At 39.2% G+C, this 15560-nt stretch overlaps 1 protein-coding gene across 2 annotated transcripts in view; it reads left to right on the top strand.

The window, feature by feature from the left end:
* The first annotated feature begins 219 nt into the window (after nt 1-219).
* The window catches only part of EPHA3 (EPH receptor A3), a 233772-nt gene continuing 218431 nt past the window's right edge, over nt 220-15560 (top strand). For both annotated transcript variants that reach the window (XM_063126827.1, XM_063126826.1), the window contains exon 1: nt 220-280. The gene's annotated coding sequence lies outside the window, so the exon portion shown is untranslated. The remainder of the gene's footprint in view (nt 281-15560) is intronic.

The raw sequence follows: 15560 nt of genomic DNA, 5'->3' as shown, positions 1-15560 counted from the left end.
TGATAAGAACTGTTTTATTTTCACCCCTGCTGAAATTAATTTGGAGATAGATCCATTGCATTGTTTTGCTTTGAAAGCTCTGCTCCTTGTGTACTTCTGATAGTTTAACGGAGAACCAAACAAACCAATTCCTTTGCAAGGGACTATTGCATGTAGAGGCTAACTGAGCAGAGGTAAACAAACTCAATACTCTTTATTTTGTCTTCTTTTCACAGTTAATCTGTTGGATTCAAAAGCAATTCAAGGAGAGCTGGGCTGGATCTCTTACCCATCACATGGGGTGAGTTCATTAGACTGTAAAATGTGGAAATGGTGCTATAGATCAATGTGCTGTTTAACCATTTCCCCCCCTCTTCAGAGAACACCAAACTAGAGATGGGGTTCACTTGAGTTTCGAAATGGTGGTTGGTTGGTGTGTGTGTGTCTCCTTTAATAATACATTCTACCTCTTAAAGCATGTGCTTGCAAGCATCCATATTTGCATGTGCTCTGTAATTCAGATATTGTTCAAGTGTAGCAAATGTCCCTTTCAACAGCATTAGAAATGATAGTAACTGTTTAAGTTGTCATTGCAGAATGTACTGTTTACATAATAGGTATTTCAAAAAACACGTTGGGATTTTTCACATGTGATGTTTAAGTTATGTTTGAACCTCCATCATATGGTGTCTGTGGAACTGTATGTATTGTTGTGGCAAAAGAGAGGAGGCTTTTTTTTAAAAATGTGAATGAGCATTCTGGCCAATGTAGGTTTTAAATTCACATTGCAAACATGATAGTAGCAAGAGCCACTTTAAACGAAGGCATCAACTTGAACCTTAACCAAAAGCTGGACTGAAGATTTATTTTCCCTCAAACTGGAACAGAATCTAAATTCTCTCTGTTGAACCTGGACTGGAACAGAACTGGGAGAGGAAATACAGGTTACCAGTTTGGAATAAAGTTTCAACCAAACACTTCATTAGAATAAAATTAAAACATCGACAGGATAATATATTTGTCAGAACCGAACCCCAAATTACATAATAGTCAGCAAGCTTCACAGGAACCTTCTTCAGGCTGGGTGTTATGCTAAACAAAAATAGCAAAAGGGGGGGGGAAAGGGGGGGAAGGGAGGACATGGTAGAAAAGAGTTGGGCCATTGTGTAATTTCCAAAATGAAGAAAATAAAATATTAAAACAGAAGCTTTTCTTTAATTACTCATGAGATTGCATGAATGGGATAAGGACATGGTAACTGTGTGTGTAGATGAAGGCTCCCCAAAATGATGCCCCCTAAATGCTCCCCTGCCAAAATGATGCTTTAGCCCTAATGTAAGAAACTTATTACCAGAAAATGTGGCAATCACCACTGGGTTACATGAGGCTAAGAGAGGATTGATACATTCAGAAAGGATGGATCTGTCAATGGAAGAACCTCCATGTTGAAAAGTAGTATATCTTAGAATACCAAATGTTGAGGTTGGACAGTGTAGGGGTGGGCAGGCAGTTGCTTGTAAGCATCCTAGAGACATTTGGATGGCCTCTTGCTGGTTTGATGAAGGAAGGCAGTTCTCATGTTCACAAAGATGCGTCCAGATGGACAGCTCCTAGTACTACCAATCAAAACACAGATTTTTTTGTGGCTAGAAACACACACGCAAGAAGCAGTGGAACAACACGGGAGGGTTACAAATGAAAGATGACACTTCTGAACCCCTAATTGCACAATAAAAGCCTTGTCTAGTAGCGTCTCTAGATTGCAGAGCATGCTGTGTCAGAGACCTTTGTTAGACACACAGGGGCAGAGGAGAATGACTAAATTGTTTTAGTATTTATTTTATTTTTTGTTAACTTCAGAAGAGGATAGCGGAAGGTAATAGCACATTTTCCTTGTGGAGATTGCCCCAATGCTGTCAAATGAGACTAATCTCCCACATTTTTCCAGCTCATCTCTTCTCGATAATCTCCAGCTGAGTATCTGTGTAATTTTGCAGAGGCTCAGTTTTGCTCTTTTGGCAGGCACTTTTGCTCCGCTCCCCTGCTTTGTTGGTCTCTCTTGTTGAGGCTCTCTTGCCCCAGATACCTATAGTAGCAAGAGGCAAAGCAGTTGGCATGGGCTTGAAGCGGAGCATTGTGAGTGTTGTAAGAAACAGACATGACATATTAACCCATTAAAAAGACCCACGCAGCAATTTGGCTAGGCTTTGGAAGACTGTGTTGATCTGGGTAAGTTTTAGCTGTGCGTGCTTTTCCTATCTACCAATTCTCATTTCTTCAGGGAACCAGCTAAGAATAAAACTCTGTACCCATGCTGATTCTGTAACAGGATAACAAGCTACTCGCGTTGAACAAGTTTTGTTTATACCAGGTTTTGTCATACCAAGAAAGGGAAAGAAGAGAGTGCTCTCCAGCTCTTATTGAATTTAGGAGCAAACCTGCATAGATTTTACGAAGCTGAGTGGTCTGGCATTTAAAACTCAAGCATAGAATAGTTCTTGTTCTTCTGCACTTGTGTCCTTAAGTAATTGTGCTGCAGAAGGAACTATTGCTAAAAAAGTGAAAAGAGCTAGGCGAGAAAGACAATGTTTTTATAGTGCTTTACTTCTACTATATTAATTAAAACTCTGAGGAATCTGCGTCTGTCTGAAACCTAGCTAAAATATGAACTTAAACTTCAGAGGGAAAGCATTATAATAAAGATGTCACATCATATTGAAACATTGCTAATAGTGCTAAGGTGATTTACAAGCCAAAGTTAATAGAGCTACACTCGAAGCTGTGACTCACAAATGAGGGTGTTGGTATGATGCCAGCCAAGTTCCAAGACACAGCAATATATTCCCATCACAACCTATAAGTGCCAATATGCTGAGGCAGGATACTTTATAAGTAAAAGAAAAGAGTGTTTTTTCCTTCCCTTAGAAGACATCCAATGAAGAGCTTTCCAATTCATTGTTTTGTATGAGCTTTATATAAGGGGTTAATTCAGGAGAGTGGGGAGACAGGTTTTTGTTCAGCTGCTTCAGGTTTCTTTAGACATTTTTCATTGCGATTATCTGACCTGATTTGCAGGTATACAAAATATTCCTGAATATTCATTTTGTGAGTTACCCTCATCTGTATTCCCAGATTTATGTTCCACTTGACAATTCGCTGATGTCAGTGGTTTAACCCTGGATTCAATATAATCATCACCCTCAAAGAATGTCATAGTTTCATCCTGCCCTGGCCCCTCCCCCATGCCTAGCTATCCCACACATTTATAATGTTTGCATTCGTAATACTAGGATCATCTGGTCAAGCTCATTCAAACCTTTGGGGAGTTTGGGCCCCTCCAGAAAGCAGAGCAACGGAACGTGTTTTTTTTTAAAAAAGTGCAATAACTACATTTATGTATAGTTGATTGCAAAATCCACAGAGATAATATCCTGCACCAACACCTGCATTTGCGCAATTTTCATACTGTCAATCAATCAAATTTGTGAAAGGGTCTGGGAAATGAGAGCCACTTAGTCTTTGCTGAGCATATTATTGATATGCTGATTAAGCATAACGCAACTGATTATTAACTGCAATTCACATAAATTACAACAGTACAGATGTGGAATGGAGAGGGGGGGAAAGCAAGTCACTTCAATCACTAATACGGATCTGAGCACATTCATACAGGATAAAAATCTTACAGGGGAAACCACACTTCGCTAACTCTCGTGAGAAGTTGCTTCGCTTCCAATTCAGTTCATTGTTAGATAAAAATAACTCAGATTGCAGGCACAGGGTTTCCAATAAGCATCGGGATTCTGCATTCACTTCAAATGAAAGTACAGCTCTGTGTGGACAAAGGAATAGAACTGATCCCTCTGTTGAATGGTGTAGGGAAAACTACTTGCACACTAGTTCCATGTATACATACTCAAGAGCTCTCTGTGTTAACTGGCACATGTAGAGCTTTAGACTGGCTTCATGACACTTTAATTCCAGTTTACATCACTGAACTTCTTCATGTTGAGTTCTTACTGCCTATCAGCCCTCAGCTCCCATGCTCACAATGATCATCATGGTAAGGGCATGTCCAAAGTTCTAATAACTACCATTTAATAACAGAAAGAGGTGGGAGCAAGGTCAGTAAGTGCCTTTTTAATGATGAATAAATGGGCACAATGGGTACAACAGTACAAGCTGCTTTACTGGGGATGCTTTACAAAAGGAGGCAAATCATTGGTCAGACAAGCTTCCAAAGTTCAGCATTACATACTACTGTATGTGAGTAAGCTGACCAATGTGCGGATGTGTGTGAAGATCTGCCAGACTGCAGGCTCATCTACACCAAGCAGGATATTGCACTATGAAAGCGGCATGAAAGCAGTATATGGTACATGTCATGGGCCCCAACAGTTGTCAGTGCACTTCAATACCGCTATAGAAGCAGTAGTGTAGCTCCTGCCTTTTAAATACCGCTTTCATACTGCTTTCATAGTGGAATATCCTGCTTGGTGTAGATGAGCCCGCATGCCAATGTGAATAGTCCTATAGGATCCCCACTGGTCTTGTACAATGCAGAGGAAGATTTCCATTGGTCTCACAATGTCTGTCCTCATAGACCATCCTGAGATAGTACTGTGCAAAGCCTTCCCCACATTGCTTGTTGCATGCAGTGCCTTCTTGAGTACAACTATGTCTGGATTGAGGATAGGATATACATATTCTGAAATGTTCTTTCCCTAAACCTAATGTGCCGTTTATCATGGGTTTAACTTATTGAGAAAATATTCAGAATTTAAATGCTTCCTGAAAATATCTAGAGGACGTCACGTATCAAAGGTATAACAGTGTAGAAGGAAAAAAAGTGGAAATCTCTTTTTAAGCATTGACAATAATTATGTCTCTTCCAAATGCTTTTAATAGAAAATGACCTACATGCAAGGTTACACATTTTTGCATTTGAGAAGTTGTAAAGGTTAAAATGAAAAAGTCACAACAGAGTGGTGTATTTTATTGAAATCTATTTCCACTTCATGTCCAAGACTGCAATACATATCTGAGTAAATCCCACTGAACTCAATGGGACCTGACTTTGAGTAAACCTGTATAGGATTGTGCTGGAAGTTGTCAGTTAGCTAGTTCTAAGCTTGACTGACCAATAATTTGCCTCCTTATCTAAAACACTATAAATAAAGGTTTGTGCTTATGGAATAGCTGTTGTCTCATGCCATACATCTTAGACACTTGGGGGTGCTATGTTTTAGACACAGAAAAAAGTAATGTGTAGGTTTAATACACTGGGTGTGTATATAGATGTGTATCCATCCATCCACCCCCACACACACACAAATGAAGTGTCAAGTACACCAGATGCTGGGGAACATGGGTGGGAGCGTGCTGTTGCACTCGTGTCCTGTTGTGAGTTTCCCATCAAGAACTGGTTGGCCACTGTGTGAATAGAATGCCGGACTAGATGGACCCATGGCCTGAACCACCATGCCTCTTCTTAAGTGTAGCAAAAATGAGAAGCAATCTGCAACACATCTGACCTTACTGCTCATTCTGTCTCCAAACTTTAAGAAGGTTTACCTCTCATCTTAATCTCTTATTCCATCTAGTTCTGTGATTTCATACTCTGTGTATCACTAACATATCATGACATATGTAGGCCCCCAAAAATCATAGTGCATATATGCTTACTGATATTGAGATACTTCTTTTTAATTAAATCACCAAAGTGAATGGACATATCTATCTGCTTTCTCACTAAATTGTCTTAAATCCAGGCATTTGAGCTTAACTGAATTGTGGCTGAAACGAATTATGGTATCTAAAATCTGTTTGATCCTGCTTGGCTATCATATTTACTTTCCTTGCCAAGAGCTTGTATGGAGTTAAAATGGGGGAACATGTTTACATAAAAGTGAAGTGTTACATATTAGAAAGAAGTACCAAATCCACAAGTATAAAATAGGGAATAACTGGCTTTCTAAGAAGGATTTAGGGGGTTACTGTTTGGAAAACAAACAGGAATATGAGGTGGTAACATATTGTAGTAAAATGACATAACCAAGCATAGATATGATCTCATTTGGAGTTCTCTGTTCCTGTTTTGAGGATTATGTGTAAGGAACCCTTTGATAAATGGTAAAAGATTCAAAGATTATGAAGATGGGTAGAGATATAGAAGGCAGGTTGTCTTAGAGAAATCTGAAGGATAATACATGTTCACAGATATATTTTTTCTTTTCCAAATTTTAATGAGAATACCCCAAAGAGGAAAAATTCCCCATGATATGTAGCTAATAGTGAAATCCTATGCATGTCTACTTAGAAGTAAGACTCATTGAGTTCAATGGGAACTACTCCCAGGAATGTGTGCATAGGATTGCAGCCTCACTGTGTATTTTCTGGAACCACTAAGAACATATGAATTGACTTGTTGGACCAATCCAGTCCAGCTTTTGGTTTCTGACTACAACCAGCCAGTTGTCTACCAAAAGTCACAAGCAGGGCATTACACTTGAGATATTTCACCTGAAATAATAGATATTGTTTTCCTGTTTAGCGTTGACTCTGTATCAAATTATAGATGGTAAGTTATTTATGCAGGGACCTATTTCTTATACATGGAAACATGCTATTTAGCAGTTGAGAGTGGGTATTGCGAGTTCCTACCACCAGGAATGTCCACCCAATGTGCGGCTGCTGTAAAGAAGGCAAACTCCATGTTAGGCATTATAAGAAAAAAAATTGAGAATAAAACTGCCATTATCATACTCCCTTTATACAAATCTGTGGTGCAACCTCACTTAGAATACTGTGTACAGTTCTGGTCACCACACCTAAAAAAGGATTTTATAGAGCTGGAAAAAGTGCAGAAAAGGGCAACTAAAATGATTAAGGGGCTGGAGCATCTTCCCTATGAGGGAAGGCTACATCAACTAGGATTATTTAGCTTGGAAAAAAAGGAGGCTAAGGGGAGACATGATAGAGGTGTACAAAATTGTGCATGGTATGGAGAATGTGAACAGGGAGACATTTTTCTCCCTCTCTCAAAATACTAGAACCCAGGGTCATCCCATGAAGCTGATTGGTGGGAGATCCAGGACAAATAAACGGAAGTACTTCTTCACACAGCACATAGTTAAATTATGGAACTCACTACCACAAGATGTAGTGATGGCCACTAATTTGGATGGCTTTAAAAAGGGGCTGGATAAATTCCTGGAGGCAAGGGCTATCAATGGCTACTAGCCCTGATGGTTGTGTGCTACCTCCAGTATTTGAGGCAGTAAGCCTGTGTGCACCAGTTGCTGGGGAACATGGGTGGGAGGATACTGTTGTACCATGTCCTGCCTTGTTGGTCCCTGGCCAATGGCTGGTTGGCCACTGTGTGAAAAGAGTGCTGGACTAGATGGACCCTTGGTCTGATCCAGCATGGCACTTCATATGTTCCTATGTCCTTATGTTCAGGATGTTTCAAGCTTTTGGACATTTTTTTTTTATCTTGCTGTTTTATAAAATTTGCACCTTCAATTTGTTTTTAGATACTTTTAATATATTTTGTTAGTGACCTCTTTGGTTGTGGTCAAAACTCTGTACACAGGATAGGATAAGAAGCAACGAATTTAAATTGCATGTAGGTGACATATGTATGTCATATCTAGGAGAACTATTAGTTCAGTGAAGAAGCAAGCAACCTACCATGATTGTGAGCATGGCTGGCAGAGTGGCCCCATTCAGAAGACACTTTAAACCAGGTCTTTAACCATGATGAATAAAGCAAAAAGCCTTATTCACTGTGGTTAAAGCCATAGTTTAAGGTGTCTTCTGAACACAGCCTGGCTTTCTGGCTTAACCGCCATGATTAAAGCCATGGTTTAAAGTGTCTTCTGAACAGGCCCAGTGTGGCAATAAACACAGGTGGCAGATATTAGAGGCAGCAGGAGCAACCCCCTGGTCACTTGAAGTGCTGGTCCAGTTTACTTCTGTGCCTGGAAAGAGGTGCTATCATTCCTTTGCATCAAGCAACCAAATGTCTTGGGACCATCCTAGTTGTGAGATCTTCTTCCTTTGAAGAATTTGCTAAACATACATCAACTAAGGATGCTTTAGGAGGAGTCAGGTGCACTTCTACAACAACCCCGACCCCAGTTTATTTAAGTGAGATCAAAATTGATTAAATAGTGTCAGAGAAAGAGGACAGGATGCCAGATGGAAAGAACTTGCTTGTATCTTTTGGTGATGCAAGAGTGTGTGATTTAATAATACGAAGTTTGAATAGTTAAAGACAAGGCAACTGCGACAGTGATTCTGTAACACCTTGAAAATAAAGCATTGTGTGGATTCTTGAAAGTAAACATCCAGTTATGCTGCCAACATTGACATAGCTGTGAGCAAGTTCCACACAAGTGACTGCTGCACCAGTTTTTCTTTGATGCAGCCTACTGGTTAATTTAAAACTGGCCAACTGCCCTCAAGCAAAGATACTTGCCAGACATTTTCTCATGGGTTGCGTCTAAGGTAGCAAGGTCTTTGCCATCCAGCCCGTGCAACTCCATTCCGTGCTCTGTTCTTGAGTTCTGGGAGGTGGAAATGGAAGACAGCCCTTTGGAGAAGTGACCCCAGGAACCAGAGAAGCCTAAAGAGCTGCTTACTTGGGCCACAGGATCCCTGGCTGCCTAAGCCACAGGATCCCAGGCTGAAATAATTCTAAGGATAACCTGGAACAAATGATGGAAGAAACCCAACTGGCTGATTTGTGTCAGTATTGGAACATTTGGTTGACATAAAGCTCTGGTATCTCCATTTCTGAGGAGAATGACAAATGGTATAGCTAGAAGTGGCAGGGTGTAGGACTTCTGATATATGTGGGGAAACAAAAATTCTATAATAAAGATATTAAGTAACCTTACTGGAATTCCTCCAGTAGATTTCAGGGGGATAGAATAGGGTGGGAAGAAGAGCACCCCCTTTTTGGGAAAGTCCTTGGTAGGTTGAATATGGCTCTATGATTGTAAACATGGAAATTAATTTTTCAAGACACAACTCACCCCCACTGCCTGCATACCTGCCTTTTGGAAATGATAACTTCATAAATTCAACCAGATTTTGAAATTTGTTTCTAACTAAATTTTAAGTTGATAATAACTCAAAGCAGCATGACAGAAAATATCAGATTGTTCCAATATAAACCACTGTTCCTCGACTAATCCTTGCCCACTTTTCATATTTTGAATATTTCCCTTTTCATTTTATGGCAGTGATCCTTAGAACTTTTGCAGCTCTGCTGTTTAAAATAATTAAAGCCACCACCAACTTAAGGAAAGCAGTTAAGAATATAGCAAGTATGCTGCCATTTCACATTTGAGGAGAAGGGGGGTAGTACTGAAAGACCATCTTATTTAATTACATATATAATCAATCATTCTGCCATTTGCAAAATAACTTGTTGCAGATTGAGTATCATTTTTCTGTGGTTTCCAGAAATGTACATTTCAGCTCCCATTCTGAGGCCTAAATAAAGATTTTATTTAGAACTTGTATGGCGTATGTTCCAGCTTCCCATTTTTCCTTTTAAGTTCGACGGTTAGAAACAGTATCATTTCCCTTGTGGGTAGGCATTTTATTTCTGTCAGTCTCTCAGCATAAATGCAGACCATTTGTGGAAAGTTATCGGAGATGAGATCACATTGGATGCTCCCTCCCCCACCTCCAAACTCTAAAAAGAAAAGCTTTACCGTCATTTCTGAGTTTCTCACTATTCTCTTATGTGGAATTTATTTGCATAAAATACTGTAGTATAAAATGCTGATGCTCACTTGGAAATAATGGTTGAATGGTGTCCTAAATGCAAATATCAGATACTTTGTTAGATCATATTTACGAGCCAGGAGGCCTTGGAGGAAATCATATTTTGTAACTCATGTGAACCACAAATACATTGGTTGTAAATTTCTTCCTAAGACCTCTTATAAGTGTTGCATTGCCTTATAATCCTGTGACTTTGATTTTTAGAAGAACTATAAACACACACACAAATCTGAACAAATTAGTTCTGAGTTTGCCCTGAGACATTTATTATGAAATGTGCCTCACTTCCTACAGTTACTGGAAAGGGAAGCTTTTGTTGTAAACTAACATACGGGCTCATATTTTTGGTGTTTGGTTATCATGTGGCAAAAGTTGCTGATTACTCCCTGAGTGTCCCTGAAAGAAGTAATAGCAATGCCCTGTATAATTTACAACTGGTGAAGGTTGATGAGTTGTATAGTGGAATGGAGAAGATTCCATTTACCAATTTCTCACTTAATGCACTTTTTGAAAATGGGCAGACTTGTTAAAACTATCAAGTGACTTATGATGTGACAAATAGTATTTATGTTAGCAGCTTAAAAATTAGCTGAATCTGTTTTTGGACTTTCAAGATTCTTAGAGCCAGTGTGGATTAATAGAGTATTGGACTTGGACTGAGAAGACTATCCTTCCTGAGCCATGAAGCTCAAAAATAACTTTCAGGCCTTCTATGAGTTCATACAGGCAACGATAAACACTTGTTTTCCAACAAGCTGTTGCTACTCTTCCATACACCTGACATCATGAGGGTGATTTTGTGTGTGTGTGGTTAACCTAAATAATAAGAGAGGAAATCCAGAAAGTTTAGAATAGGTAGCCTGAAATCCTATTGGCCTAGACTAGTGAGATACTTCTGAGTAGACATGTAAAGGGCTGCACTGCATGGTTATAATCTTAGGCCTTAGCTAGACCTAAGATTTATCCTGGGATCGTCCCTGCCTGCTCCCAGGATATCCTGTGTGTCATTTACATGAACAGGGATGACCTTGGGACAATCCCGGGATAAACCTTAGGTCTAGCTAAGGCCATATACTCGCTTACCTAGGAGTATGCCCCATTGAACTCAAGTCAATGGGACTTATTTCTGAGTAGACACATATAGGAATGCACTACAAAACATAGATTCTAACATCAACCATGCATGCAAGGCTGTTAGCAGCAACCGTTGTCAGTATAGATAACAGTCTTGTAAAAGGATCCAGTATGCAGACAGTTTCCCACCTGGTTCAATCACAAATAAACAGGGTTAAAAAACAGTACTTGTACCTCTTTTAGCACCTGAGAAAGTATTCTTTAAATCAGGGTTGGACAACTTATAGCCCACCAGATGTTTTGGTCTACAACTCTCACCAGTCCTAACCATTTTAGCCAATGGTAAGGGATGATGAAAAATTTAGGCTAAAAAATCTGGTGGGCCACAAGTTGCCCACCCCTGTTGTAAACCAACATTTACTGCAGCCTTTAAAATAATATTATATTTCCTCAAAATAATGATAGTTAAACTTTAATCCTTCCATTTTATATTTTCTTGGAATTTTTAATCTTTTTGAACACTCTGCCATTATCTTTCCAATTTTTTTTCCTCTTTAGTAATGAAGGCTAGAAGGTTAAACAAAAAACAAAATAAAGAGTTTCAAGGAAGTTAATGAGAAAATTATATAGTTTATATTCGAGACAATCTGTGCTCCAAAGATCCTGATTCTACATTATACAAAACTGCAGCAGATTGATTGGAAATATAATTGTGTATACATAACGGGATGCTACTCCAATATGTTTGAGTAATCTTTTCTCATTCTTTTGCCATTCTCTCATAATTTCAGTGTGGAGCAGAGATATTAAAGTATGGGATTATCAGAGGTTGGTTTAGGCTTTTCAGTAGTCACCTTAAGAGTGATTTATGTTTGCTATGTAAGTTAAGTACTAATTAAGGTTATGAGTTACAACATTACTGTTGATGTTAGGGTTGGGAACACCTTAACTGAACACATGAATTTCTTTTAGTTCTATGTATTTCCCAGGTGCCTGTGCTTTCATAGGCCAGAAGAAGTGGCTTATTCTTTCTAGTTTTGCATGCTCATCACTATGGCCATTGCTGTAAGTGGATGCACTGATGTGCAGAAAATCTCAACTGCCGTTGCCTAAGGGAACACTTCACAAGGTTTGATGGGGCCACAAAGGGCTGGATGAGACATCTAGCTACTCTGAATGCTGCAGTTTCTGAAACAGAAATCCAGTTGGGAGTTACAGCTGTTGAAATATTTTTAGCCACAACAATTCCAATGGGTATGCTGTCTGTCACTGCTGTTGCTTACCTTTGCGGGGACATGATCGACAGCAACCTTGCTCACAGATTCTAAGAGTTTTTGCTAACAGAACAGAATCAAGACATTTTACACATCCCAGAATGGAAGATTTTAGATTGTGTTCCAGGTAATGCAGAAATATGCTTGTGCCGAAAACTACACATGCAAGATACTCACTGCAGTATGGCTTACATAAGTACTCTGTTTGATCAGATCCAAGGCCTATCTACCTCTGCATGTTCATTGGCCAAAAAGATGCCTTTAGCAACCCCACAAGCAGGACTTGAGTGCAGTTCTGCCCCACACTCCCCTGCCTCCCGGCTCATATTAGCACTTGGTATAGAGAAGTGTACTTCTTCTAATATTGGAGCTAATATATAGCTATTGTGAGTAGTAGCCATCGATAGCCTTTCTTCCATGGATTTGTCTTATCCCCTTTGAAAGCCATTCAGGTTAGTGGCCATCACTGCATTATGTGGTACTGAATACCACGTGTGAAGAAGTGCTTTCTTTTTTTTGGGCAGAATCTACCACTATTCAAGCCAAGTTTCTAATATAATGAGAGAGGAAAAAATATACTGCCCACTTTCTCGGCACCATACATAATTTTGTACACCTCAGTGCTGGTAGTCTGATAATCCAAATCTAAGCATGTCTGTTTAAAGGAAAGTCTAAATGAGTCCAGTAGACTTCCATTATAGGAAGTATGCAGTTATCATTAAAGACTAATGTGAGAAAATAGTGCCAACTAGAGAAGCAGGTGGGCCAAGTCCTGTGTGTAATAAGAATTAGGACTCTGGGGTGCTTTCTAAGATTACATTCCCACCTGATCCGCCTCCTGTATGTTTGGGGGGCTGGGGATCAGTGATGGTTCTTTTTTATAGTGATATTTTGCTGTAGAAATGAAAAGAATAATGCAAGATACCCATAATTTAAAACCCCTTCGTTAGGTGTTAATTAAGATGCAATGTCTCACTAAGTCCCCAGCTGTGCTGAAAGAATAAAAGGGGCAGAAACTGCAAGGAGGAAGCTACTACTTAACCTTTCATAGAATCATAGAATAGTAGAGTTGGAAGGGGCCTATAAGGCCATCAAATCAAATCCCCTGCTAAATGAAGAAATCTACCTCAAAGCATCCCTGACAAATGGTTGTCCAGCTGCATCTTGAAGGCCTCTAGTGTGGGAGAGCCCACAACCTCCTTAACTAATTGGTTCCATTGTCATACTGCTCTAACAGTAAGGAAGTTTTTCCTGATGTCCAGCCGGAATCTGGCTTCCTGAAACCTGAGCCCATTATTCCATGTCCTGCACTCTGGGATGATCGAGAAGAGATCCTGGCCCTCCTCTGTGTGACAACCTTTCAAGTATTAGAAGAGTGCTATCATGTCTCCCCTCAGCCTTCTCTTCTCCAGGATAAACATGCCCAGTTCTTTCAGTCTCTCCTCATAGGGCTTTGTTTCCAGACCCATGATCATCCTTGTTGCCCTCCTTTGCTGAATAGGAATTACTTGTGAGTAAACTATTAGGAAGGATCTTGGCCATCATAAAGAGTACTGCTAAAAATACAAAACTCTGTTAAGTACTTGGAGAATAAACAGTTTAATTCTGCTTCCAGATTATTGGAAAAGCAGAATTATTCAAAAAACTCTTAACTTAGTCATCTTCACCACAACCTGCTGATGGTTAGTTTTGGGAGAATGATGAGATCAAGGTCCCCGTGAGCTCCATGGCTACTTAGAGAAAATGTGTTTCTGGGAGGTTCCAAAATCCAAACCCAACTGTAATCATGATCTACAGAAACCCTAATACTTACCATTTTAACTACAAAGAATAATATTCAACAGAATGTTGAAATGTGCCCTTGAAGGGCCATATCCAATTATGTAGTTTCAGAAACATTTGACAGGTTGCTAATTCTTTACATTTGATTTTTTAAAGAACTCTACACCTAAAATATTGCTTGTTTTTAATTATACTAGGTTTATTTTAATTTTGATTAAACAGCATCATCCTCTGGATATGAAAAAATAGCTAGATGTATTGGACCAGGCAAATATAAAATGTGGTAATATAATATTGAAGTGCATCCTTGGTCCTTCTGAACGGTCAGATGGAATTTAATGCCATTGGGAAAGGGCTGCCATATATATTTTTTTACAGTGTGTGTAGAATTTCTGTATAATTATGTCTGACATGTTTGGAAGTAACTTTTTAAAACCACATGTATTGGAACTAGTACTAGAAGGTATTTACAAACATTGGTAAAACATGATTTGGGTGTTTGTTTAGCCTGCTTTAGTAGTTGAGTTAAATGCATCCCTTTTAATTAATGTAAACAAGTTTGGAATGCAGTTGTAGTGCTTAGTATGTAGGAAATTGGTTCATTTGGTCAGTTTGGGCCTGGTTTTCATCTATCTGGCTATTTGTCATTTATCAAAACTGATGGTTACATACAATCTGATTTCCTTGGGAGTTCTTAACCCAAGGCAGGTCTTTCTGCAATTAAACATTCACACAGTTCCTTTTATGCTCAAGGACAAGATATTAAGTCAGCCAACAAGCAAAGCATATCCTGCTCCTAATTTTCTTTGTGCTGTGAAATTCACAAATGGCTGCGCTTATTCTGTTATATTTGTACTAATTATTTTCTCCTGGATGACGCCTGCAGCCTTTGGAGAGAGCTCTCTCCATGTATAAGTGTATGTGTGTAGATTTTATTCCAACTTTCAAATGAACATCCCCTAAGGATCTGTATTTGGACCAGCGCTTTTTAATTTGTCCATAACTGATCTGGAGTTAGGAGAGAGCAGTTAGGTGGACAACTTTGCTCATGATGCCAAGTTATTTAGGGTGGTTAAAACAAAAGAGGCAGTGAAGAGCTCCAAAATGATATATCCAAATTAGTGGAATAGGCATTGAAATAGTAAATGCAGTTCAGTGTAAGCAAATGTAAAGTGACGCACACTAGGGTAAAAAGTCTTAATTTTATGTGTATGCTGATGGGTTCTGAGCTGGTGGTGTCTGACAAGAAAGGACATCTTGGATTTTGGTGGATAGCTCAATGAAACTGTTTAATTAGTGTGTGCTGTTGTGAAAAAGGCAAATTCTGTGTTGGGAATCATCAGGAAAGGAATAAAAAATGAAACTGCTGATATCATAATGTCATCTACGGTTCAACCACACTTAGAATATTTGTACAATTCTGGTCACACACCACAAAAATCTCTAAAACGTTTAATGGAACACAACTTATCTTTGCATAAGCCATGCTTATTCTTCTTTAGAACCATACTGCCTTTAAACGTGGAAATTTCTTTTAGCCCAGCAAGGCTAATAGTCATTTGTAGAGTTATCCTTCATGATGCTCATTCCGTGATGCCACCAATGGAGGTTACGACGAGACCTAATACAATAAACCTTATTGTTAAGCAG

The sequence above is a fragment of the Elgaria multicarinata genome, chromosome 5 (genome assembly GCF_023053635.1).
Source record: "Elgaria multicarinata webbii isolate HBS135686 ecotype San Diego chromosome 5, rElgMul1.1.pri, whole genome shotgun sequence".
In the NCBI taxonomy this organism is placed as follows: Eukaryota; Metazoa; Chordata; class Lepidosauria; order Squamata; family Anguidae; genus Elgaria; species Elgaria multicarinata.
The sequence above is the reverse complement of the archived record's forward strand: the minus strand, read 5'-3'. Positions and strand labels throughout refer to the sequence as shown.